This window comes from Adiantum capillus-veneris, chromosome 6, assembly GCF_014529385.1.
Source record: "Adiantum capillus-veneris isolate H3 chromosome 6, ASM1452938v2, whole genome shotgun sequence".
NCBI classification, from domain to species: domain Eukaryota; kingdom Viridiplantae; phylum Streptophyta; class Polypodiopsida; order Polypodiales; family Pteridaceae; genus Adiantum; species Adiantum capillus-veneris.
The window spans coordinates 81,105,379-81,129,899 of record NC_140936.1 but is presented as its reverse complement, the minus strand read 5'-3'; positions in this window follow the sequence as shown (position 1 = coordinate 81,129,899).

Here is a 24,521-nt window from a genome sequence, read left to right as displayed (position 1 = left end):
TTTCCCCCTTGTCTGCTACATCTGATGCACACACAAATGTGGCGCCCCCCCACTACATACAGAATCAGATACATTTTTAAGGTCTCTTGGGATACTTTCCCATGATGTTAAAATATTCTTCTTCTTCTCTCTCTCCTAGTACATCTACCTACAGAGGCGAGCATTGACGAAGCTCTTTTGCAATTGGTGCAATACTTTCTCGCACAACGCCCTTTGCTAGGCATTGGTTAGATCCACCAGGATTGTATTATTTTGGTCTCAAAGGTAATATTGGAATTTTGAAGACGTTTAATATAACATTTCGTTTCATTTCTCTCTCTCTCTCTCTCTCTCTCTCTCTCTCTCTCTCTCTCTCTCTCTCTCTCTCTCTCTCTCTCTCTTTCCTCCCATGGATGCTCCCCTCTTGTTCCCACGCCGTCAGGCACCCCTGGCTACAAGCAGCCTCATAAACGTTCCCCATTACCTAAGGCAATGTAGCATTAGCTTTCTTTTAACCTATTGCATATTCACATTTTTCACTAAGCACCTAGAAGAGTAGACCAAACTCAAGGATGATCGAACAAGGGAATTCTCTCGTTTGCTCTCATAACTTTGTGAGCGTACCTTGTTTGCCTAAATAAGGTCACCATAAAAGTATAGCTATCGGCCGACAGATCATGATAAACCCAATCAACATAAGCAAAGTCACAAAAGACAAAGCGATCATGATAGCATCGATGCATATGGAAGAAATTAATGCCAGAAGGATCGTGATTGGGAGTGCAAAACGCATCATAACTACCAGAATAGACAGCATGGATAAGCTGTTGTATTTAGAGTAGCCCTTATCATCATAAGTATACCGATTGTTTTTCTTTTTTTTAATTTATAATTTCTTTGTATTATGGATCAAATCCCGGATCAAATCACCTGTCTGATAACCACCACAACAGTTTATAATTGCAGCTAACATATTTATCACTGATACCAACTCATAGATAGCTCTCACACTCACTCTCACATACTAATTTGTAATCAATCATTAAACACACACCTTCCTAATGATGGACACCCTCCCATTCAAGAGAAGATCATCACAAATGGCACAATCAAGGATAGATTTCTAAGGATTTTCTTCCTACTCGACTTGGGAAATTGAAGTTTTCGTAAGTAGGGAATATTTTATTTTTTGTGCTTAAACATAATCTTATTTTTCCTAGTTTTTTTAATCTAGTTATTGAGATTTCATGGCAAATTGATAACATCTTGTGATTGATTCTTTTTAGTGAGTAGTTGAGTGCAAAGCTATTGTAGTATTGTGGTGGTTGATAAATAAATAATTCACATATTTTTCTAAAAAGTGGGATGGCACTATCTATCTCGAAATTCTCTTGCAATACTTCAAATTTTGAACCATTTTCTCTTGGAATTGAAAAGAGTTGATCATAAAGCATTTGAAGTTCACCTTTCTCATGCACTTTGTTAACTGTTAACAAGATTCATACATCAACATTACTACTTTTTCATTTTAGTGGTTTTACTAGTCACTCCTACCTTTAAAGGCTATACTTGAGAGTGTTTGCAACTCTTTAATTTTCTAACTTGGGTATACAAAGTCATAACAATCCTCCATGTGCAATCAAACACAATATGTAGTCTTTTATACATCAGTATCACTATAGAGACCAAGTGGCACTGCTATTCTTTTAAAATAAATTGTATTATCTTAAACACGTTGCTATCTTGTTTTGTTTCACACCCAAATTATTAGCACAAAATTGACACATTTTGGATTTGTTAACTATAACTTGGCGCAAGTTTGATAGCTGCAACTCTCTCCTATTTGTACCTCTCTACACACACACACACACACACACACACACACACACACACACACACATATTGGTGTATACATTTTCAAATACAATATATCATCCAAGTACGTACATCCAATACCTCCCTCCTCTTTTCAGGTTTTTTGAGCTCTGAACCCAACCATATCTCATATTATGGCTTAAACCTTGCACTAAATGAAGTTTCTATTGAGATCATTTGACATTACTTAGCTCCTCACATGAGCTAAGGTGTTTTGGATTCATAAATAGCAGTTTGTAAGTACTTTGCTATACTCCAAAGTGGTGTCAAACAGATAGTAAATATTTTTCTCTTTTATGGCTTGTCTAGGTCATTGGTCACATACACACAAATCCACCATTTTAGGCAGTGTGTAAATGCTCATCTTGGTATAGATTCGTCGATTTAGGCAACACCGATTGCCTGTGCAGATCCGTCCATTTATGCATCACACCAAAAAATTACATATTTATTTTTTTTAACAAAATTAAATGCAGATACGCTGATTTAGACAGCATTAGTGCAGATTCACCGATTTAGGCAGCACGTCTCATTGGTGTAGATTCGTCAGTTGAGGCAACACCGATCAAAATATCATGCTGCAATGGCTAGCGCCCACTATCCTTAGTATGATTTTGTTACCTGGGTATATGCTGGCAGATATTTGGATTTGGATTTATATTTTGAATTTGGAATTGGTATACGATGATTATTTGTCGCGACAGTATTTATGTGGAATTGAACTTGAGATTGATGAGAATTGATTTATGAGTGTGACCAATGATATCTCGATTCATTAGGGCATGACATATACTGCTTATTCTAGTGGTATAGGACACTAGAATAGGTATTATGTGGATGGTGGTAGGCACAAGCAATGTTATTCAATTTTGTAATTTTTATTTCAATATGTGCTACTTCTAACACAAAGTACTAACCATTGTTTTTTGATAAGTATGCTTGCAAATTTTTAACTTCGCAACTAAGTTGCTTTCCAATGGAGAGGTATGTAATGGAAATGATAAATTATTTTATTTATTGTTTATTGCAGTTGACAAGTGGCAAAGGCATAAATGCTTTATGGAATGTACAAAGAATACCAGATTTTTATCATTGTATCATTAAAGTGATCTGTATGAGCATGGTTGATTAATGTCCGGTATTCATTTTGAGCATTCAGAAATCTATAAAGTAAATATGTGTAAGAGGAAAATGCTCACTCTTGCACGGGAGGAGATTGCACCCAATGTCTATGTTATTCTTCTCCTCTCCTCTCTTCTCTCTCGTTGTGCCGGCGTAGCACTCCACTCTAGGATGTGCATCTGCACGTTCTTTGTCTCTTTTTCCTGCGCTCTACCTCTCTCGTATCAGACTATGGATTCCATGCATATTTGATTATCCAGGTACCTGGGTTTGTGGATTATATTGTCGATTGTGCATTATTTGCATATTTTTCAAGAACACCACACTTTCATTTGTAGTGTCTGGTTATACCGGGGCATCACGGTGCCGTCTAATTCACATACGGCTCATTAGTTTCTTAGATTTCAATTTACTAACTTACCACATAATGTTTTTTGTTTTACCTCTAAAAAGAAAAATTGGATGGTTTTGGCCATAGTTGACGTCCAATATCCAGGCCATGTTTTTAGCAAAGATCTCCAAAAGTAAGATCTATTCCATGCAGAAGAGGGGTCATTATGTTTTGCCTTGCATCTCCCTCAAAACCGGCAAGAACTGTATAAAAGGGGCACTAGTACTCAGTTTTAAGGGCGGTAAGTTGCATAGAATACAATGAAACTCTACATATCCATAAGAATCTCTCTCTCATTTGTGTAAAGAAGAAAAAGAACCATCTCTCTCTACTCTCTTACTATATTCTCTTCTCTTTTCCTGGTGGATGTACTCTATATCAACTTCATGGCGGAATCCTCCATGTTGCTCTCATCATTGCTCTCTTGCGGCAAAGCAAGAAGCTTTTTGATCACCCGATAATCACTTCTTGTTCACGATAAGAAACTCTAAACCCCATAGCCATTATCTCTTTCTTTTCTACCTTCGTTCCGAGAAACTACACTCTTGATGGCTGTTTTTCTATGTACATAGGCATGTATAGACTTGTCGAAGATATAAAAGGTTATTCCATTGTGATGAGTTTGATGATATGTACATATGGTTTTTTTAAGATCATGTAGATACATAAAAAGCACTCTTTGCTTTCACGTCACGGAGGTAGTAGGGAACTATTTAAATGGTATCTCTTAAACCATTATGAATCATGCCAAACCCTTTGAATGAAAAATTAAACACGTCATCTAGATATTTTTATCTTTTATGTGTCATGTGAAAATTCCATTTGAGTAAAGAGTTATGGTCAAAACAAAGCTTGTTGTCCATTGCACTTAGTCAATATTTTGGAGTCCAGGCTCCTTGGAAAACCACTATATAAATTTTTTGGATGAGGAATCCCACTTAGGAAAATCAATACCTTGATTAGACATAATGATTTATGTATTTAGATCACCATTATCACTTCATGAGTGTGAGTTGTTAATCGTCCTTTGTAGGGAATTACCTATATGTGTAGTCGATCTGTATGGATGGTTTTGCATTAAAAAAAATTCTTTCTGTGTCACAATTGTGAGTCGTCTATGGGTGAAGAGATGTGATAAGGTGTCATTCTATGCTATAGGGCTAAGATTGATGCATTGCTATGAGGTCAAACACTTTCTTTTGCATGTTGTGCATCCATAAAAATAAGAAAAAAAGATGTTTGGCACCTACATGTGAAGTTATGGTATATGGTTTATCAATTTATTGGGGGTGTTTTGCGTTACAATTAGGTTGATTTGGTGATGTTGTATGATGTTATTTTGTCGTATGATCTAGAAAAACAATTTAGGCACACAATCCAAGAAGTACGTAGAGTCATAAGTTTGATGAGAGGTTCATATATATTTTATGGTTTTGGTGAGTTTATTTGATGTGTTTGATGTTCGTAAACTTATGTGTGAATGTATGGATAGTCAACAGGTAGTCGACCTGGACCGTATTGGCAATTTTGCATAAAACGGCTTTCTTTTCATGTCATGGTTATTATCATGAGCTCCATATGGGTGAAATGATGTAATAAGCTGTTAATCTATGCTATAGGACTAAGCTTGATGCATTGGCATGAGATTGAAAACTTTCTTTTGCATGTTGTGCGTGCATCCCAAAATAAGTAGAAAGTTGTTTTGCACCTATAATGTGAAGTTATGGTACATTATTGATCAATGTGGTCGGGTTGTTTTGCATCATGATTGGGTTGATGTTGTATGATGTATGGAACCTCAAAGATAGATGTGGATGTCTCATGTGCATGTGTGTATTGCTTTTCACCCTGCCATGTCAAAACTAGCTCTATGTGCAAGGAAGGTGAGGTGCGATCATAGTACATCGTTTATGCATGCTTAAACACTTGAAAAATGTTATTTTGAAATTATATATAATCTCTAGTTGGACTTATTTCTAGGCATAAAACTTCGTCCTTTAAGGGCCATGTGTGTTGTCTTGGGTTTACTGTAGCGTGTATAGTCAAAGCGCCAAGTGTGGGAGTGTGTTCAAGGGGAATATGGTTTATGGTCAAGGGACTAAGGATCCTTTATGGTTTTGGTTATGGAAGCTGGTGTGACTGTTGGATTTTTTTTTTGTTATGGCCATGCCACCAAAATTTTTACAACCATGTTATGTGGTAAAGTTGGTTTTGCAGAATGGATGTGCATCACCTAGAGAGGGTGGAGTGCTCATGCATGTGATGAAAATTGAATTACGGTTTATGGTTTTGGGGTTGAGATTATGGAGTAGTTTGATGGCTTATGTCAGAGGCGTAAGGTGCAGAGGCTCCTAATTACCTTGGAAAGGATTGCTTGTGCATTTGCAAGATGCTATTTTGATTGAACTCATGTGTTACGTTTCTCACGACAGCGTCAATATAAGATTAGGCCGCTTAGATTTCTTAGCCTTAGACAAAAGGATCAATGACCTAAGGCTTTGCTATATTGAGGATGTGGAGCTTTTTTTTTTTTTTTTGCTACGCTTATCTACACAGTTAGTGCATTAGGGGTTGAATGTCTTACATGGATAATGTGTCAAAAATCTTGCCTTGGCTTGGCCTAAACACCCAGTGTGGCACCGAAGAGGTGTGGCACTTAATTGGTATGGTTGGTGTTGATTTCCTACCACCTATTGGTATTTGAAACCCTTTTAGAGATCGAGTTCATGGGGAGAGGCGAAACAGCTTTGGCTTATATCTAGCTCAGGTAAGTTAAAGGTGTTTTGGCTCGCTCTTGATGAAGTGAAATTGTATCTATCCGTAGTAGGAGCGAATTTGGATGGGTGGACCAGTCGATCCCACACAGGGTTTGGTGCCTATCCTTAGTTATTTATGGTTCTGAAATTATGGTATACCCAAAAAAAATTACTCATTATTTCATGGTTTATCTGTTTCATTTAAATGGGGCATTTAAAGATTTTCTTTGTGATTCTCTTGTGACTTCTGTGATGTCTACATCACTTCACCTCTCTTGCTCTCTCTCGCTCTCTCTCTCTCTCTCTCTCTCTCTCTCTCTCTCTTCCCGAAATGTGGTGTACACATATATTCACCCTCCACTCGGTCATTTCTTGAGTACGCTTTCATTCATATACATTCAGGGGTAGCACAAGTTGCTAGGCACATCTGAATGCAATCCAACTCATGGCTTATGCTCCATGATCGGTCAAGCGCAGAGAGCTCCTCCCCTATGTTATTGCTTCCACAACTCTGATATATATTGAAATTTTATAAAAGTGTAAATTGTATTACACATGCATAGACCCCTAGGGAGGGGTGGAATGAGATGGTCACTTTTGACCGCTATTCCAACTTAGAGACTTGGAGTTAAGCAGATCATATCAAATGATCAGACTTTAGATGGAAGACATACTAGACAAATAATGAAATGAAAATATGAAGACAAGAGATGGGAACGAGGATGGGAGTTGATGTGTATTCAGATACTGAAAATGTTTCAATTAGTACCAGATAAAGCTACGAAAGAGCTAGATAATGCTGCTCAGCAGTTACAAAAGAGTAATTCTAGACTTTGGAATGACTAGTCCATAAAATGAAGTAATGGGTCCTATTTATATTTCATGAAGTAACTGCATGCTACATCACGCGCTAAGAGCTCCTCCCCTATGTTATTGCTTCCCCAACTTTGATGTATATTAAACTATTTTAAAAGTATAAATTGTATTATTCTCGTATAGACACTTGGAGAGGGGTATCTCTTAGTGCAAACCAAAATGGCTTGAATTTAAAGATATTTCCTCTTAGAATGAGATTATTCTTGAAAAAAAAAATCTTCCAAGTTTTATACACCCATTTTTATATTATCATAGTGATTTATCTTAAAAGTTTAAAATCCCATGACGTTACAAACATATTTGTTTTCAAAACCAAATTCGTATTTAATCAATATTAAGATTGTCTTCGATACTCACCTTGAGAGGTTTTTTTATCGATTAGTATAAAGTAAAAAGAATAAAGAATATGTAGTGTATGTATTTTGGAAAAATATCCCTATTTTTATTAAAATACATTATAAACTTTTTTTTAAAAATGTGTAAATTCCATAAAAATTTTGGAATTTGAAGAGGTGAAATACATTCTTAGGCTTGTTTTTATTATCATAAATATTAGATTAATTGCTTTCTTATTGAAGGGTTGTAAGTGTGATTGATTGAATGGTTTTAGATAGGGAGAAAGGATTATAATCAAAAATCGGATCCCATGTAGGAAAGGATTTTAGAAAACAAAAGAATGATGCATGAATCACCAAAAATAAGATAAAATAGGACCCCCCACAAGACTTCCCTTGTCTAAAGATGGCTGGTCAAAGCACACTTTAGAACGTTTCAAAAAAAGTTGCTTTGAAGATGGTTTTTAGGCCATACAAAACCTTACATTCAATTCACGCCACTTCCCACGGTCCAAAGCCACTCGTGTATATCTAGCTCTATGATATACGATGAGTATAGAATCGATAATTGTTTTAGAGCTGTAGATTTTCTCATAACATTTTAGAGCAAAAAAAGTTTCTCATAGGTTTTTCTTTTCTCTTTTATGCAAGCAATGACCATGGCAACTCACAAGGGGGATTTCATCAACAAAGTCCAAAGATGTTATGGAAAAGTATTTCTAAATCTCCAAAGATTGGAGACCTCATGTACATCATCAAAGGAGGCAATAATAATGGAATGCTTAGTCTCTTAAAAAGAGACTATAAACAAGCAAGGCAAAGATATCCATGCACTTGAAATGGAAAAATGGAACTCTCCAAGTTGTTTTAATAGAAAATGAACTTGGCAAACCTACATATGTGAAACAACAAAGGTAATTTGACAAAATTTGAAGGGTTTTACACCAAATTACACTAATTTTTTCAAAATTTTGTAGGTTTTCTCACCTTCAAATATAAAATGTATAGGTAAATTTCAAAATTTGTAGGTGGGATTACACTAAACCTAGGTTTTTTTCGAGCACTTGCTAGATCCAACCACCACTGTACAAGAGCAAACCAAAAAGCCACCGTACGGCCACAAACTGCCACACTTTCACAACATGCAGCCAAGCCGCGCCTGACCACATCACCAACCATCACCGACGAGCAGATCCCTCCCTTGGAACCATTACCCTCTGCAAACCACATCATGCATGCCACCATGAAACAGATTCGCTCACGAAGCTGGCCGCCAAGTTGGCCTCCACAAAGAGAGAGTGGAGGGGTGACCTCCTCTCGTGGTTCTAAAAATAAGAGTTGCGCATGAAGGAGAAGAGCCCACCCCCACTCCGTTGTGCCCAAACCTAGAGGCCTTGCAGGCTGCAAGGAAGCGAGTGGCCCTGCTCTATTCTTCAATGACACTTTTAAATATCTCATAATGTACTCCAAGATGGTCCCGAGATTATGCATCCCCTCATTGCTAACTCCAACCTTACAAACAAAGGGATGAAATCACAAGCCTACCTGGGATTTTTTGGTTTAATTAACTAAAATTATGCGCTCCGCTCTAATCAACCTTAGTTTGCAAAAAAAAAAAAAAGAGAAAGTACACTTGTCTTATTCCACAAAAGAAAAAGAGAGTACACTTTCATGTCTTTGCCTTTTCAATCTCTCTCTCTCTCTCCCTCCAAAATGTAGCATTGATTCCAAGGTTGTTCGTTGAGTATCTAATGACAATCACAATCAACAAAGTATGTCTCCCAAATTAATTTTGCAAGCACGTCGAAATAGGGGGAATCTGAGGAGATCCGCAGCTTTGGAAAAGGCAAGTGTGTCCAAACTTGAAAGTGAAGACAAAAAGGAAGAGTGGACATGTCGCTATCATGGAGTGAAAACGTCCGGTTGAGTTTTTTTTTAAATCGTGATTAAATTATCAAGATTTTTTGGGGTGTTGTAGATGGCGGACATGCAAGGAGAGGAGAGCAGTCAAAGCGGTGCAGGTAGGTCGCAAGCGTATTGGCGAGGCGCAACAACACCAGGGAGGGAGTGGAACTGCGGCGGTTGGGGGCGCTCTCTCTCTCTCTCTCTCTCTCTCTCTCTCTCTCTCTCTCTCTCTCTCTCTCTCTCTCTCTCTTTCTCTGTGTGTGTGTGCCCATCAATAGTGTGATCTGAGCTGCGAACACTGAACTGTCTGTGTGTGTGGAGGGAGTAAAGTAAGGGTACAACATGAGATAAGGAGGCAGGTGGGGAGGGTTGCTTGGTGGAGAGGGTCGGTCGGTGATCAGACGGAGGAACCGTGACAGCGAAGGCAGAAAGGGGCAAAGACTGAGCATGAACAGTGACGATCGCAGACTCCTGGTGTAGAGGAGAAAGGAAGAGAGTGAGGCATTCTACGTCAAACGCAGCAGAACAGACCAGTGGGGGGGGGGGGGGGGGGGGGGGGGGGAGAGAGAGATTTCCACTGTCGCAGATGCTCAAGGTGATGCATGCAGTTGAGAAAAGATGAAACGTGCATTCGAGGGTTGGCAAATTTTCGTCGCAAGAGGCACGCAAGCGGAGAGGAATGGCGATGGAGGGGAAACACAGCAGTGGAAGGGGGGGAGGCAGTGGTCGGGCGGGGTGCGTGGGAACGCATGAAGTCCTGAATTTTTCTTTTGCAAGAGAGACGTGGCGGGAATCTTGGCCGGTAATTAATTAATGGGTTCAGTAACGACCCAGTAAGACCTACGTTAGACCATGACATCTTCCAAGGATCCTAGATACATTGGCTGACAGAAGAGCCACCCCATGACAATGGACGAGCCGATACCTTTACCCATGTGACTCCTTCATTGTGGTGCTCATAGTCCTAATCCATTCATCCGAGTTCATTTGTTCCCAATGGTGAAGATCACTCCCCTATTTTCTTGAATTATCTCAACAAACTTAGCAGTTTTCATTGTGTTCTCAAAAATTTGAGAGTTCCTTGCCTTCCGAATATGTTTGAAGTAACAAAATCTCACAATTTGTGTTGTAATGAGCTTTAGTTGGCTCTTGAACTCCCTTCTCCCAGGAATAGATAATTCTTGCAGAATCCTATTTTCCACGTCCTTTGGAACCTTTTGCAAATCTTCTTGGCTAGGTCGCAGGTCGTCGGACACTCCTTGAAAAGGTGACGGAGGTCTTCACTGTGGTTCTACCTTGTGAGCATTTATCAGGACCAATTCCTCTAGTGAGGATCTTCACCCCAGTTGGCATGGCTCCCCATAAAACCCTCCGTCAAAAAACCTTCATCCCCTGTGGCCATTGTGGGGCACCAGATGTTCTTCACAATTATCTCCCATGTTGACTTTGGTCAATGCTTTCCCCACTGCTTGTTAAGAGGGGAGAACCAATCCTTCGAGGCTATAAGGGTGAGGTACATGTCCTTGGTTTGCGGTTTGAGAAAGTGTCTGCTCTTAGGCCACTACCATGCTTTCCATTCGAACCTGGATTTGCAGTTTGGCAGACACCACTTGTCCACTCTTTCCAAGGCTCTACTGATTAGTAATTTTTCAGTCCCATTGAGGTTCAAATTGGAGAGTTAGTTGGTCTGTCTCTTTCCAGCTACCACTTCTGTAATTCCAAAATTGGCCTACTCATCTAATACCTTTGTTATTTATTTTTTTGGCAACTTCCCTCCAAAAAGGAGATAGGAGGATGCTTCCAACCTTAGAAAGCCAGGGGGACGAGTGAGTAATGGAATTGAGAAAATATCTTGATAGCTCCCCCCATTCCAAGGACTATGTTGCCCTATTGCACTTCAAAGTAAGCTCGCCTATCATATCCCCAAGTTTTAGGATGGTCCATTGAGGGGCAAGTGACTTTTCGTGCACCTCTAGTCCTTTCCATTAGCCACCTTTAGAGCACACTTTTGAGTTGTCTATCATGGCCTTAGCCATAATAGCCCAAGCTTGGTCTTGCTTTGCGAGTACTACTACAAATTTGGGACACTCGCCGTCCAGATGGGTGCTAGGGTGGAGAATCCCTAGTCCACCTTGCTCCACATGCCTTGCAATTGTCTCCCATTTTTCCCATTGCCAGGGTGTCGCGTCTTTAGAGTTATTCTTCCATAGAAATATCTTTATTGATTTCAAAAACTCTTTCCAGTTGCATTTGGATAGCTTAAGCAATGGACCATTGAAGGCTATATAAGGGAGCATAAATGAATTGATTACCTTCACTCTACTGTGGAAGGGAAGAAGCACATACTCCCACCTTTGCATCTTGTTCCTTACCTTCTCCATAACCCATAAGAATCTTTGTTTGTGAGTTACGTCCACCCCCAAAGGAGCTCCCAAGTATCGTAATATCTTCCCTTTTGACATTATCTCCCTAGTCCACAAAGTCGGATCAGATGAGTAATTCTCGGAGAGAGAAATCAATCTTGATTTTTCAATGCTACACTTTGATCTTGATGCTAAGGCATAAGTTAAACATTATAGGGGCAAGTGGGAAGCCTTGTTTTATTGATCTTTTGACCTCAAACGCCCCCACAATTCTCTCATTGAAAAGGAGTTCCGATTGACTATCAACACCAAGGGTATTGACCAGCCGGCACATCCGCAACCCAAAGCCTAGTGACTTCATGACATCTTAAATGAAGGACCATGTGATCCTGTTAATAGGCTTTGTCCAAATCCAATTGCAATAGGATACACTCTTGCTTAGTGGAAGCATCATATTCAATGCCAACCATTGCTGCTAGAATGTTATCATAAATTGATCTTCCCTTGATAAATCCATGTTGGTGGGGGATAAGCACTTTGTCCAAGAGGGGAGAGAGCCTAAGGGCTACGTTTTTAGTGATAATTTTATAGGCTATTGACATCATCGTTATGGGACACCAATGCGTTAGTTGGGTACGACAGACTTGTTTGGGGATAGGTGCAAAGTATCAGATCCCAAATTGCCCACGGCCCGTACGTGATCACAACTAGCCAGTCTTGCCCAGAGCAAATAAAAAACGTTAAGATTGATCGCGATCCATGTGTTGGATCGAGATCCGTACAAAGGGGTTCTCACCCACACAAAAGAGGACAGGGGATTGTTCACTCAGCTCCTCCCACAAATCCGCAAGCAAATGGGAGTCAGTGGCGCAACGCAAGCTTATGGAGTCCCAGCCCAAATCTCCGTTCAAAACCCCTAGGCTACAAATCAATGGCTAAACTCCTTGATTTGGAGCCTAACTAGTTGCAGAGCCTACAAATCCTTCAAATGTTCGACGCACCCCTCACACCAACGCCATCGCTCAGTAGATCTCAAAAGCAGTTAACCTCCTCCGGACCGAATCTCTGTAGCAAGAGTTTTGCCTTTAGAGTTTTAATAAGCCCAAAAAGGTAAACAATGCTAAGTCATTACCTTTGGTTAGGCCAAAAAATTCTACAAACCCGTTTAATTTTACTCTTCCTTGTGTAAACAATATCAAAATTGGTTCCAAAATAGATTGAAAGTCTATATTATTGGGACCGCCTACTGGGTCGAAATTCTAAACACTCAATTAATTTATTGCGAAGATTCGATGCACTTTAACTTTCGTAAACTTCCACAACCCTCAAGCCCTTGTTCCCACCACCCTACCACTAGACATCGTTGTTCGTCGCCCCCACACCCAAGTGAGGTGTTTCCTCTGTGCAAGACAAGAAGATGAAGATTGCGTTGGTCATTCCCATTCCAGGCGTGTTTGCCATGGCCAGCAAGCAACGAGAGAGAGAGAGAGAGAGAGAGAGAGAGAGAGAGAGAGAGAGAGAAAGAGAGAGAGAGAAAGAGAGAAGTCTCTGCTGTCGTGCGTACTCCTCATCTCACCCTCCCATCTCCAGCCTCTTGTGGTGGGTGAGCCATGAGAACTCTCCGCCTGGATTGCAACTACAGCTGCACACAAGACCGCCATGGTGCGTTCCTGCAGAAGGTATCTGCATCACATCAACCGCTCTTCCCTTGCTGCATAACCCCCCCCCCCCCCGTGCAGGCCCTCTTCAGACATGCTTGCGTGCAAGGCAGCAGTGGATCTCCTAATCGCATAGACTGCATTCGATCCTCCGTGCTGGAGCCACGCATTGTGCAGGCCTCCTCAGTCGATGAGCTCTCATCGACTCTGATACAAAAGCGAGTGCAAGAATAATCTCTGTCTCTCTCCACGTCGCCTCTCCTCAAGCACATGGCATGATCCTCTCTCTCTCTCTCTCTCTCTCTCTCTCTTCCACGTGCCTCCTACTCACCTTTTCCCTTGAAACCCATGAGACCATCTCCACAAATTCGCCTTAATAAGCCCCAAATCAAAAATTGGCAGGGCCTACTGGCAATGGATCACTACTATTTATAGAAACATCAAGTAATAGTTATCTTTATTCTACTATTAGGTTTCTTCAATCTCAAAAAAAATAAAAAGTCTTCCAAAACATATTAAGTGTATAAATAAAGGTTGAGTTTAGGAAAGTAAAAAAAGATATATGGAGATGGAAAGTCAAAAGACCTTTTGTGTCCATATATATAAATATATAAAGAGGTGGTCAACTTCACATTGATATATTTGTGTTTTTCTTCTCCTTTACTTTTCCTTGAGCGTTTTCTTCTCTTTGAAGTGTCCTTGCTCTCTCTCTCTCTCTCTCTCTCTCTCTCTCTCTCTCTCTTTCGCACTTGCACAATGTTTCTCTCTCTTGCAATGTTGTATTCGTCCTTCCTAGCTAATACTGTTGCAAATCTATGTGCTTCGTCATTGCCCGTTGGTACGTGCTATAGACTAGCGCTTTGTTTCTGTCGTCACTGAGAAAATCTTTAATTTTCAAGATTTCCTAATCTCAAAAAAATAAAAACTCTTTCAAAACATATTAAGTGCATAAGTGAAGGGTCAGTTCACGAAATGAAAAGATAGATGAAGGTCGAAAATCAAAACCACCTTTTGTGTCCATATAAAGAGGTGATCAAATTCACATTGGTATATTTGTGTTTCCGTTTTCCTTTATTTTGGCTTTAGCGCTTTCTTCTCTTTAAAGTGTCCTTGCGCTCTCTCCCTCTCTCTCTCTCTCTCTCAATGTTGTATCCATCCTTCTTAAGTCGAGCTGATACTATTGTAAATCTATGTGCTCCGTCATTGCCCGTTTTTGCGTGATAGGTAAGCGCATTGTTTTTGTTGTTACAAAGGGAATCTTTGTATTAAGAATACCTTTTAAATTTTTTGAAGCCATTAAAAATACCTTTTAATTTTTTGTTGTTCTAGTAATGTTGGTGTTTACGTATTCATCAAGTGTCTCAAATTATGTTTTTTCTTTTTGCAAAACTCATATAATAATGGTGAGTAGGCTGGTCACAATGTTTCATTAACAAGTATCTTAGAAGATACCATTTTGCAATGAAGTGCAAAATGGTTGGAGTAAAAAATGTGGAGAAGGCCACGTGGAGGAAGGAGAGAGAGAGAGAGAGAGAGAGAGAAAGAGATTCTTTTGGCAGTTGTAAAAGGCAGGTGGTCGAAGACGGGGAGAGATTGATTTGTGTGTGTGTGTGTGTGCGCGGATTTGTGTGTGTGCGCGTGCGCGCGCACACACACACACAGAAGATTTCTCTTGTAGGTTCATAGGCAACATGTTGTAGGGAGAGGAGCTTTGAGAAAAGCTTTGTCTATTGCACTCGTGCAAGAGTATTAAAGCAAGAGATTAAGACTCCAAAACCCCTTGGTGGTGACAAATCTGCAACGATCTGCCAAAAGCCCATGGTGGTAACAAATCTGCAATGGTCTGCCAAGGACTAGTAATAGAACCCAAACTTCTCTCTATCCCTATGATTTCAGTGGTGGCAAACACTCATTGTCTCTTTTTCTTGCCATGCTACTTGTAGACACAATCTGTTGCAATTTGTGTTGCATTCCATTGCCATGCTTCTGTCTTGCGTGACAGATTTTACACACAAGAGAGTTGTGGGGGAAAGAGGCGACATGGGGACCAGGAGATAGAGGGGGAAGCTACAGAGCCGACCTCGCGAACCACTCGGCTCATGAGTTGCGATAGACCATCCCTAGGGAAAGGAGGCAGTATGGCGCGTCATGTGATAGAAGGGCAAGCGATAGAGAGCAGGATGGGGAATCTAGAAAAGATTTCGTCTAATAGAGAGAGAGAGAGAGAGAGAGAGAGAGAGAGAGAGAGAGAGAGAGAGAGAGAGAGAGAGAGAGAGTATCTCTTGCAGGTGCTCGGGGTGTGTGTGTGTCCACTTTGTCGATCAGTGTTGTAGGTTGATACTATACATGATCTATAATTGATGCCCTGCAGCTCTTGGTCTCTCTAGTGCTAGCAAATCGGGGCTCTCTATGGCAGGAAAATGGCGGCATGAGGGCATCTCTGCATCTTGCGAGCGGAAAGCAAAGTAGGGCGCATTCCTAAAGCTATGTTCTTCTCTTGGTGAGTGGAGCAAGGGAGATACACATGCCTCTTCTTTTTCTTTTCTCTCTGCAAGAGATGTGAAGGTGACACGTCTCTCTCTGTTTGTCTCGCTTTCTCATTCAATAGATCTTTCAGGCCTCTTCTCATATGTGCATCCTATGCAAATCTCTCTCTCTCTCTCTCTCTCTCTCTCTCTCTCTCTCTCTCTCTCTCTCTCTCTCTCTCTCTCTCTCTCTCGTGACACAATGGACGCAGCACAACCGATGTGTCTCTCTATGGATGAGCAGCCGATGTGTCTCTCTGCGGGCACATTGCAGGAGTAGCGCAAAGAGATAGGGGGGAGATTCTATGGCAGTAGGGTCTTGAGGAAGCAAGGGAGGATGTTATGGCAGATGCAGGTGTGGACCATGCCACGACGGCAGCATCAGTAGCGATAGTGGTTAATTCATAGGGAAAAGGGGGGAGGAATCTCAAGAGATTCCATCTAATAGAATCGAGTAGATTATATTGACAACCACAAAAAATTACAAATTCTTCATGCCGAGCCATGACATCTCCAAGAGGTCATTGATACATCAGCTAATAGGGGAGCCACCTCGTGGAAAATGTAGGCCCTTATCTATGAAAGTCAGTTACTGCGGTGTCAATTAACATATTCCATTCATCACAGTTCTTATGTTTCCCAAAGGCTAGGATCACCCCCCTAGTTTCTTGTATTATCCCTGCGAACCTGGTTGTTTCCATGGTGTTGTTGAAAGTACGACCGTTCCTAGCCTTCAAGACCTGTTTGAAGTAGCAGAATCTAACAATTTGTGTTGCAATAATCAACTCCTTTCTTTTAATAACCTTCCCTCCCAAAAAAAGATCATTCTTATAGAAGCCTATCTTCCAAGTCCTTTGCACCCATTTGCATATCTTTCTCGCAAGGCTGCTGATCGCACGTCTTTCCTTGAACCAGTGGGAGAGGTCTTCTCTAGCCGTTCTGCATTGAGAGCGTCTATCTGGGCCAATTTCCTTGGCGAAAGCCTTAACCCCAACTGGCAAGGCTCCCCACAGTATCTTTCAGAGAAAGACCTTCAAATCGAGTGGTCATTGTGGGCACCATATGTTCCTAGTGACTTCCTTCCATCTTGACTCTGGCCAATTCATGCCCCATTGTGTGTTCATGAAAAGAACCAATCCATCGAAGCCATAATTATGTGGTATACTTCTTTGGTTTGAGGCTTATTGAAGTGTCTGTCCTTAGGCCATCACTATGCTTTCCACTCAAACTCGCTGTCCATTTGTTCCAGGGCTCTGCTGATCAGTATTCTTTTAATCCCATCAAGGTTGTACTAGAGAACCATTTAGTCTGTTCTTGTCCATCGGTTACTGTTGTAATCCCACAGTTGGCTCAAACGTCAAATACCTTTGGTATTTATCTTTCTAGCAGCTTCCCTCCAAAATGGCTTCAGAGAGATGCTTCCCACCTTAGGCACCCACTGGGGCCAATGAGATGCTAGATATTGGTCTCTTTTTAGCATGTGAGCAGTGTTCGAGAAAAATGTGTCTCAGCTTAATATCGTGCTGTTTTCAATTTCCAAAATGTGTGTAAAAACCTAAAAAAGTAACCTTATTTTTTAAAAAATCCTATTGGCAAATTTAAGGAAAGGAATTTTGTATGTTTGGAAAAGTGATTTTTCCCGAACATTGCATGTGAGTTCGTAGGAATGGGAGTCTATCCATAGTGAGAATTGGCCCTTCTGTCTCTTGGACCACTTGAGGCAAGATGCTACTTTTTATGATGGCCACTTGCACAACGATGCCAATGCCTTTTCGGAGTTTGCAAAAAAGCACATCCCTTTTAGTAGTGCTAAGGTTTTCAGAGTATGTAACGTAGTGTATGTTATCTATAGTGATGCTCATTGTGACACTATAAATAAAAAGCACTATGCTTTTTACATGTCTATCTCCATTAAAGCGTTTCATTTATGCTTTGATTTTGATGTAAAAGCTTTCTCCATTTTTTTTTAACCTAACTAACTGCTTGTGGGGTTTTTGACCGTGTTCAACAATCAAAAGACTTTTGAATCAAAAAGCCTTTCTCCAAGCCACTTCTCCAAGCTTTTTCAAGATCTCCTAACTGACATATGCATAATTAGACCTACGGTGTTGAGAGCTATTTGGGAATCCAAAAATTCTATGCTTTTTCAGACAAAGTATGAACCTCTAGACACAAGTCTAGTTGTAGAAATATGCTACTGGAAGCTCCTTACAAGGAGGAATCAAAATTCCAAGCTAGGCAAGATGAAGTAGTTGGGGGTATGTGACCTCCTTTTATGTATTTCAGTTGGGAGAACCTTGTGCAAAGGATATGCTAGGGTTGATTGTAATATTCTATGATTAATACAAATGAAGCTCATTTGGGCACTTAAAAAAAAGAAACAATCAAAGACTTATGTACAAAGCCATATGGCCGATTAGGCTTCATGATTAAACCAAGCTTATCTCCTGTGGCCCTTTAAGTGTGGTGGGGTGGCTCCCCTATCAGCCGATGTATCTATGGTTGTTGGGAGACATATGGCTCGGCACGAGCATGACTAAATTTTGTAATTTCTTGGGTTTATTATTACAATTCATTCACCATTGTGAGTTTTGCAAAAAAAAAAAAAAGATTTATAACTACAATGCCCAATTTTGACTTGAAGGTTATAGCAGAGCTTCCACTTTTAACCACTAATTCTATAACTATAATCCAAGATATATGAGCATTGCTCTCTAAGAAAAACCTCCCTCTCTCTCTCTCTCTCTCTCTCTCTCTCACACACACACACACTTTGCTGGCGGGCGAGCTGCACACTAGCATCAATTAGTGTTTCACTTTATGCTTAAACGAAGCACTGTCTAATTTATCACATAAAAGTCAAAACAAGTGGAGCTTGTAGCCCAAGCAAGTAACCTATTGTCAATTTAAAAGAGATTCCAATATTTGTTGCTCCACATTATGTGAAAACTTAATTTTGTAACTTGACAAAATTATAACTTGGTAATTGAAATCTTCTTCTCTATACAAAAGTGCCAATCAATTTTGTATTTTGACACTTGAATATTTATTTGACGATAAAAAGTCAGTCCAAATTTAAAAGTATTGCATAGTCCTTGTATTTTGTGATATAGGGAACGATTTTTTTATTTTTATTTTTTAGTCCATACTCACAATTGTGAGTTATAGAGAATTTATATTAATTCAAAAAGAATACAATTGCCGTCTACCCTCTTGAGAGTTCTAAACAGCTCAATGCTTGAGTCCATTCTTCATCCTTGTCAGCTAACCCTCTTCTTGTTCCATGGTGCATGGATGAGCTCAGTGCTCATACGCACAATATCCTCAAAACGAGCTACCGCCAGTTTGGCCTCAAATATCCGAAGGTTTCTAGACTTCCAGATATGGTTCATGTAGCAAAATCTAGTAATTTGGGAACGATATCTTCACTTGATACACTCATCCATCACAAGCAAGAAAGCAATTTTAAAAAGTTAGTTTTGTAGGGGGAAAAAAGTGTACCCACCAAGTGTCTTTACGTTTTTATTAGTTTTTTCCTTCAAAAGGTTTATTTATTTTTTTACTTAATCATTTGAACGCACAAACTTTTCTTATTTTGATATTTGTCAGTAAAGTACAGAAGGTAAGGATATGCGTCATAATTAAGCTCCATACCTCTTCAGCTTTTGTGCCTCCAAGAAAACTCGCACCAAAAGGGCTTTAAGAAGCGTATAAAAGAAGCTTGGTGATCGTGAGAGCTTGCATAGAGACCACCACAAAGCTTGTGAATCAGAGTAACTTTTCTATGTCCTTTTAACTTTGTCATAATCAAGTACTTCCAAACTAAAAGCCACATATTATTCATACCTTCAACCAACAAGCTCAAACTACTTTAAATAAAACTTTTTGCAATAAAAGTTGGTTCTAGGTGGTGAATCATGACATTTTCAAGATTTGGGGAAGTTAGTGGCCTATGCTTTCATCTATATGTATTCTATAACGGCAGTGAGAGTGTCCTTTACACGAGTCGAGAGCTGCGAGTTGAAAGCTACAGTCCAAAAGTTCTCTACGCACGATAGAGAGAGAGCGAGAGAGAGAGAGAGAGAGAGAGAGAGAGAGAGAGAGAGACCGTCGAAAGTGGTCGGCCGTATTAGTATAAAAATAAGTAGGGAACTCTAGGTGGAAGTGCAAGACTGGCCTTTTGTATAACATCACAAAGGCACTTTTAATTGTGTGCAATGCTTTTAGCTTTTAGCGATGAGATCCTATCTAACAACGCCCAAATCCAAAATTGAGCACCCCTACTAAGATTGTAGGGAACGACTTTGTGCTCAATTGTTGTGTACACCACCTCAATTTACAAAAGGTGGAGATAATCTGTACAAAGAAGAAGAAGAGAGAAGTTTTAACATTGTATTAATAAACCAAAGAGACCTCAAAGATCTATCTGGCAAGTCTTGAACTCAGGACGAGTACTCCAAAGGGAACGAGGATAACCATTCAAAGGGAGCTCGTCCTAGCATCAATATCTAGTCCTATCATTAGATGCGATAGAGTTCAAGCTCCATATCTCCCTCCTTTGTGTAACCAATTCAATGGCCTTATGTGGGTGGAAGATGAAAATTTTAAAACCTAAGAAGTCAGTGGGTGGGCTGTACCCACATAAAAAGGGCACTATGTGTGGACGTCATAGATTGGTCCTTGATAAGGTGTCAAAAAAAGTGCTTTTGTGCTAATGTAACCCCTCAAATCGGATCCCAAAAGCACATGCCTTCCACTTTGAGGTTAAGTGTACTCACTCACTCTCAAAGGAACTTTTTACATGCATTATGCTTGAGGTGATAGCTACACATGTCTGTCAATGTCTTAACCAAGCATATTTTTCAAAGCATGCAATTATAAAAGCCGACGAGCATATCATGCCTTCACCTAGTGGGTCGATCTTGTTCCGAACTAAGGAAAGAAGCAAATTGAATGTTAACATCTAGCACACAGATAGCATCATGTAACTTGGTTGACTCTAACGACAACATATAAAAAGTACTAAATACCATCATTAATCCTTCATTTGGGGGGAGCTTTGTAAAAATGTGCCTATTAACAGAGTTTAAATCGAAGGGAATTCTTAAACTTGAAAACTTTCAAAAAAATAGAGGGAATTTCTTGCTTGAATGTTGAGCTGATGAGCACATCAAGCCTTTTTACCTAATGGTTGAAAAAGGCATGCAAGCCACTGAGGCAAGCAAACGATTACACACACACAACATGTAATCGAGTTGACACTAGTTTAAAACACAAAAAGTACTAAACATAACCACCATTCATGCTTTGGTATCTAGACCACCAAGCCAAAGACCTAGGTGCTCAATGATTGATGGCAGCCTTATGGAAAGCCAACAAGTGTTGACAAAAAGTGTGCTTATAAGGAAAAGAGTCTGAAGGAAAAAGAATTTTATGGCTTTAAAATTTATAAAAGCAGACAGAGAAAATTTATTGTTTGAATCTTGAGACATTACATACGAGTACTGTCAGCTGCCTTCGGCGGTCTCTCTCTCTCTCTCTCTCTCTCTCTCTCTCTCTCTCTCTCTTCCGCTCCCCTTCATCTCACTTGGCGTTTAGCCTTCATCTCGCAGAGAGAGACACGTGTAAAGGGTTATGTACTTATGTTAGTAGATTTGGATCCATTTCATTCTAGAAATATGCACTCAAGTACGGGGGGATGAGAGTTACGAAAAGTAGGTATACATGAATGCTTACAAACATGTGTCATATTTATTGTGTTTTAATATAAAATTGTATTGTCCATTATACACACATAATCATGAGTGCGTTATATGTTAGAGAGGGCCCCACTTAAACAATAATGTGAAAGGTGCGCACACATTGGCATTGTAAAACAAAATAAAGTGGAAAAGAGGTAAAATAAATCCAATAAAATAAAGGGATCCATTGACAAACTAAAACTAAAAAATATTTTTGTAAAACAATACCCACATTCTTGTGCTTTGAACCCATAACTTGGGTGAGAGAGGATGAGTACTCAACCAACCAAGCTAGCTTGTATCTACTTCCATAAGAAAAGGTAGGTTTAAGCAGCATAGAAAACAACAAAATAATTTAATGAAATGGACCTTGATTAGATCCTTAATGAAAGGAATCTTTCACAAAGTAAAATAATATAATAAAATGAACCGCGATGAGATCCTAAAGAAATGATTTTTTCACAAAGTAAAATATTTAAAAAAACTTCATTGATTGAAATAGGTCTATTTGATTTTCCTTTTGGGGCTCATTAAGAGGAATCTAACTAGATTCTTTCGTGGCTTTGGGGGGGGGGGGATGGGGATTGGAGGAGAGCCACAGAGGGAGGGAGAGACATAGGGGTGCCACGTGTGTGTATTGTGGAGGAAGGCACAAAGAAAGAGAGAACTTTTTTTGTCAAGGTGTTTGTCTACATCAAGACCAGGGAGAGAGTAGGCATTGTGAGGAGCGCATAGAGAGTGGGCAAAAGAGAGAGGTATACCATATCTATCTTTGTTGTGTCAATGTCGTGTTGGCATTGAGTATCACAGGTCATTGCTGGTACTAGCCAAGCATAAGAGCCATGTCAATGCCAAGTTGGCTTTGAGCATCACAGTTCAATGCTCATCCTAGCCAAGTTGGAGGAGAGATGGAGAAAAAGAGCAAAAGAGAGGCATGTGCGTAGAGAGAATGGGGATGCGGAGTGAGGGAAGCGAGTAGGGGATGATGCAATGATGGAAATCTAGGGGAGTCTCTCTATAGAGGGGATGATGGCAAGAGCATCTCTTGTGTTACTTAGATTCCCCAAGAATCTTAACAATAAATTAATTGAGTTTTTGTTGCATAGCCCCAAAAGTGAGTTAATACTTCACAGCATGGGATCAAACTCCTATGAATGCACTCCTTAATCTCTTAATTCTCTAAGGCAAAAGTGACTGGAGAAAATTATTATAAACCAAAAAAATCACAATGAAATCCATGTTCCCACCAAGCCACGGCATCTACCAAACGATGACCAACATCCAAAAAGACAAATCCACGGTTGATATAGGGCGCCATCCTGAAACTGCACGTTGAGCTGTCATGGGAGCCACCCAAAGCAAAGGAGATCATAAATTTGAGACAGACTTGGGGTCTCCACCAAGGAGAGAGCCCTACCATAGTGAGCCCCTTGAACGCCAAGCCAAATGCAAGGAAACATAACATTGAAGAGAAAACCAAATAGAAACTAGGCCCTAGCTTTTATAAGGAGCCAACAACCCACACAGAAAGAGGCTCGCTACAACACTAAGATATTACTTTTTTTCTTCTTCTTGTTCAATAGACTAGTAGTGGTCATAGGCCCCAACACATTCACAAGCTCGCTAATGGGGCCCAGCTTTTGGACCTGAATGTCTTTGACAGTAATGTGGGGTTGGGCGGCTTCATTTGGAAAATAGAGGCCCTGACAAGTGTATATAGTTTCTCTTGCATCTTCTTTAAAGGGTCGACAATCTCTTTGATCATCTCATCTCACGAGTCACATTCTGGTCACTGACACCTTCCTCTGGCTTGTAGGCACTTGTGGGAGGCTTGTCATCCTTGACGACGACATGCCTCCAAGTGGACCTGACCACCAAATTATAGACTACTTCTACCTCGGGATAGTTCCTAGCATAGTGACCAATTCTGTGACATTTGTAGTAGACATTGGGAAACGAGGCAAATGCCAACTATTGCTAGAAGGCACCAAAGCTTCCTATATTGAGATCTAGGTATTTGGGGGTGGGCTTACTCATGTTCCATAGTATGCATACCTTTACATCCAAGCCCACAACAGATTTAGAATGAACAACACATGGCCTATCATAGAAGCAATGGAGTCCACATGGTCTTGGAGCCAAAGAGGAAGGCTCTTAAGCATGGCCCACACTCGGCAGTAGTCCATAACTCAGTCACCCATGGCCTTGTGTATGCAAAGAAGGAAGCCCCCCAAATACCTCCTCCCTTATTCTCTAAGGCCTTTTTATGCGAGCCAAAAAGGCCTAGAATGCTCATGATATAGCAAGTTTTCGTAGAAGCCCTCTTCCCCCCTCGACACTTAGTAACACAAGTATTTAATTAAGGGAGGTGAGGAGATCAATGACATAGATGTGGTGCATGGAATCTTGAGATGGTATAAACCTAGACAACAAAAAGCTTGAGATGGACAAAGTCGCTCCCACCCCCTTGCAAGTAGGGGCTTGAGTCTGATACCTCGAGACCTCAGGGTCAAGGATTCTTATGAGTATTGACTTACCACTCACCCTTGTGCACATGGTGTACCAATGCCCACATTTATAATTACATATTTCAAGTAAACACATGGTTGCCCCTTTGTCCACATATAGTTTTTGATCGGGTTTAGTTTGAATGTAACATCTAAAACGTGATTTTAATATCCACAAGTGGACTTCTAATTCATTGATCTCTGTGGCCCCTTCATTAAGTGACAGGTGTTAATTAGCCTCGAGGTTCCTCCCACCATTTCTTTGGTCACATCAAAGTTGTGTTCTTTAATTTTACTAGATTGTCCACCATGAAATATTTGACTAACAAAGATATAATCTTCTTTTTTTTTGGCCAAATCACAATAGTGAGTAGATGTATTGAAGTCAAGAAATGTACAAAGAAACCTCAAGCTTTTGTTGGGCCGTGAGGGAGTGCTCTAAACACCCAGCAGTTGCACAATCGTAGACATAATCCATGAAACCTTAC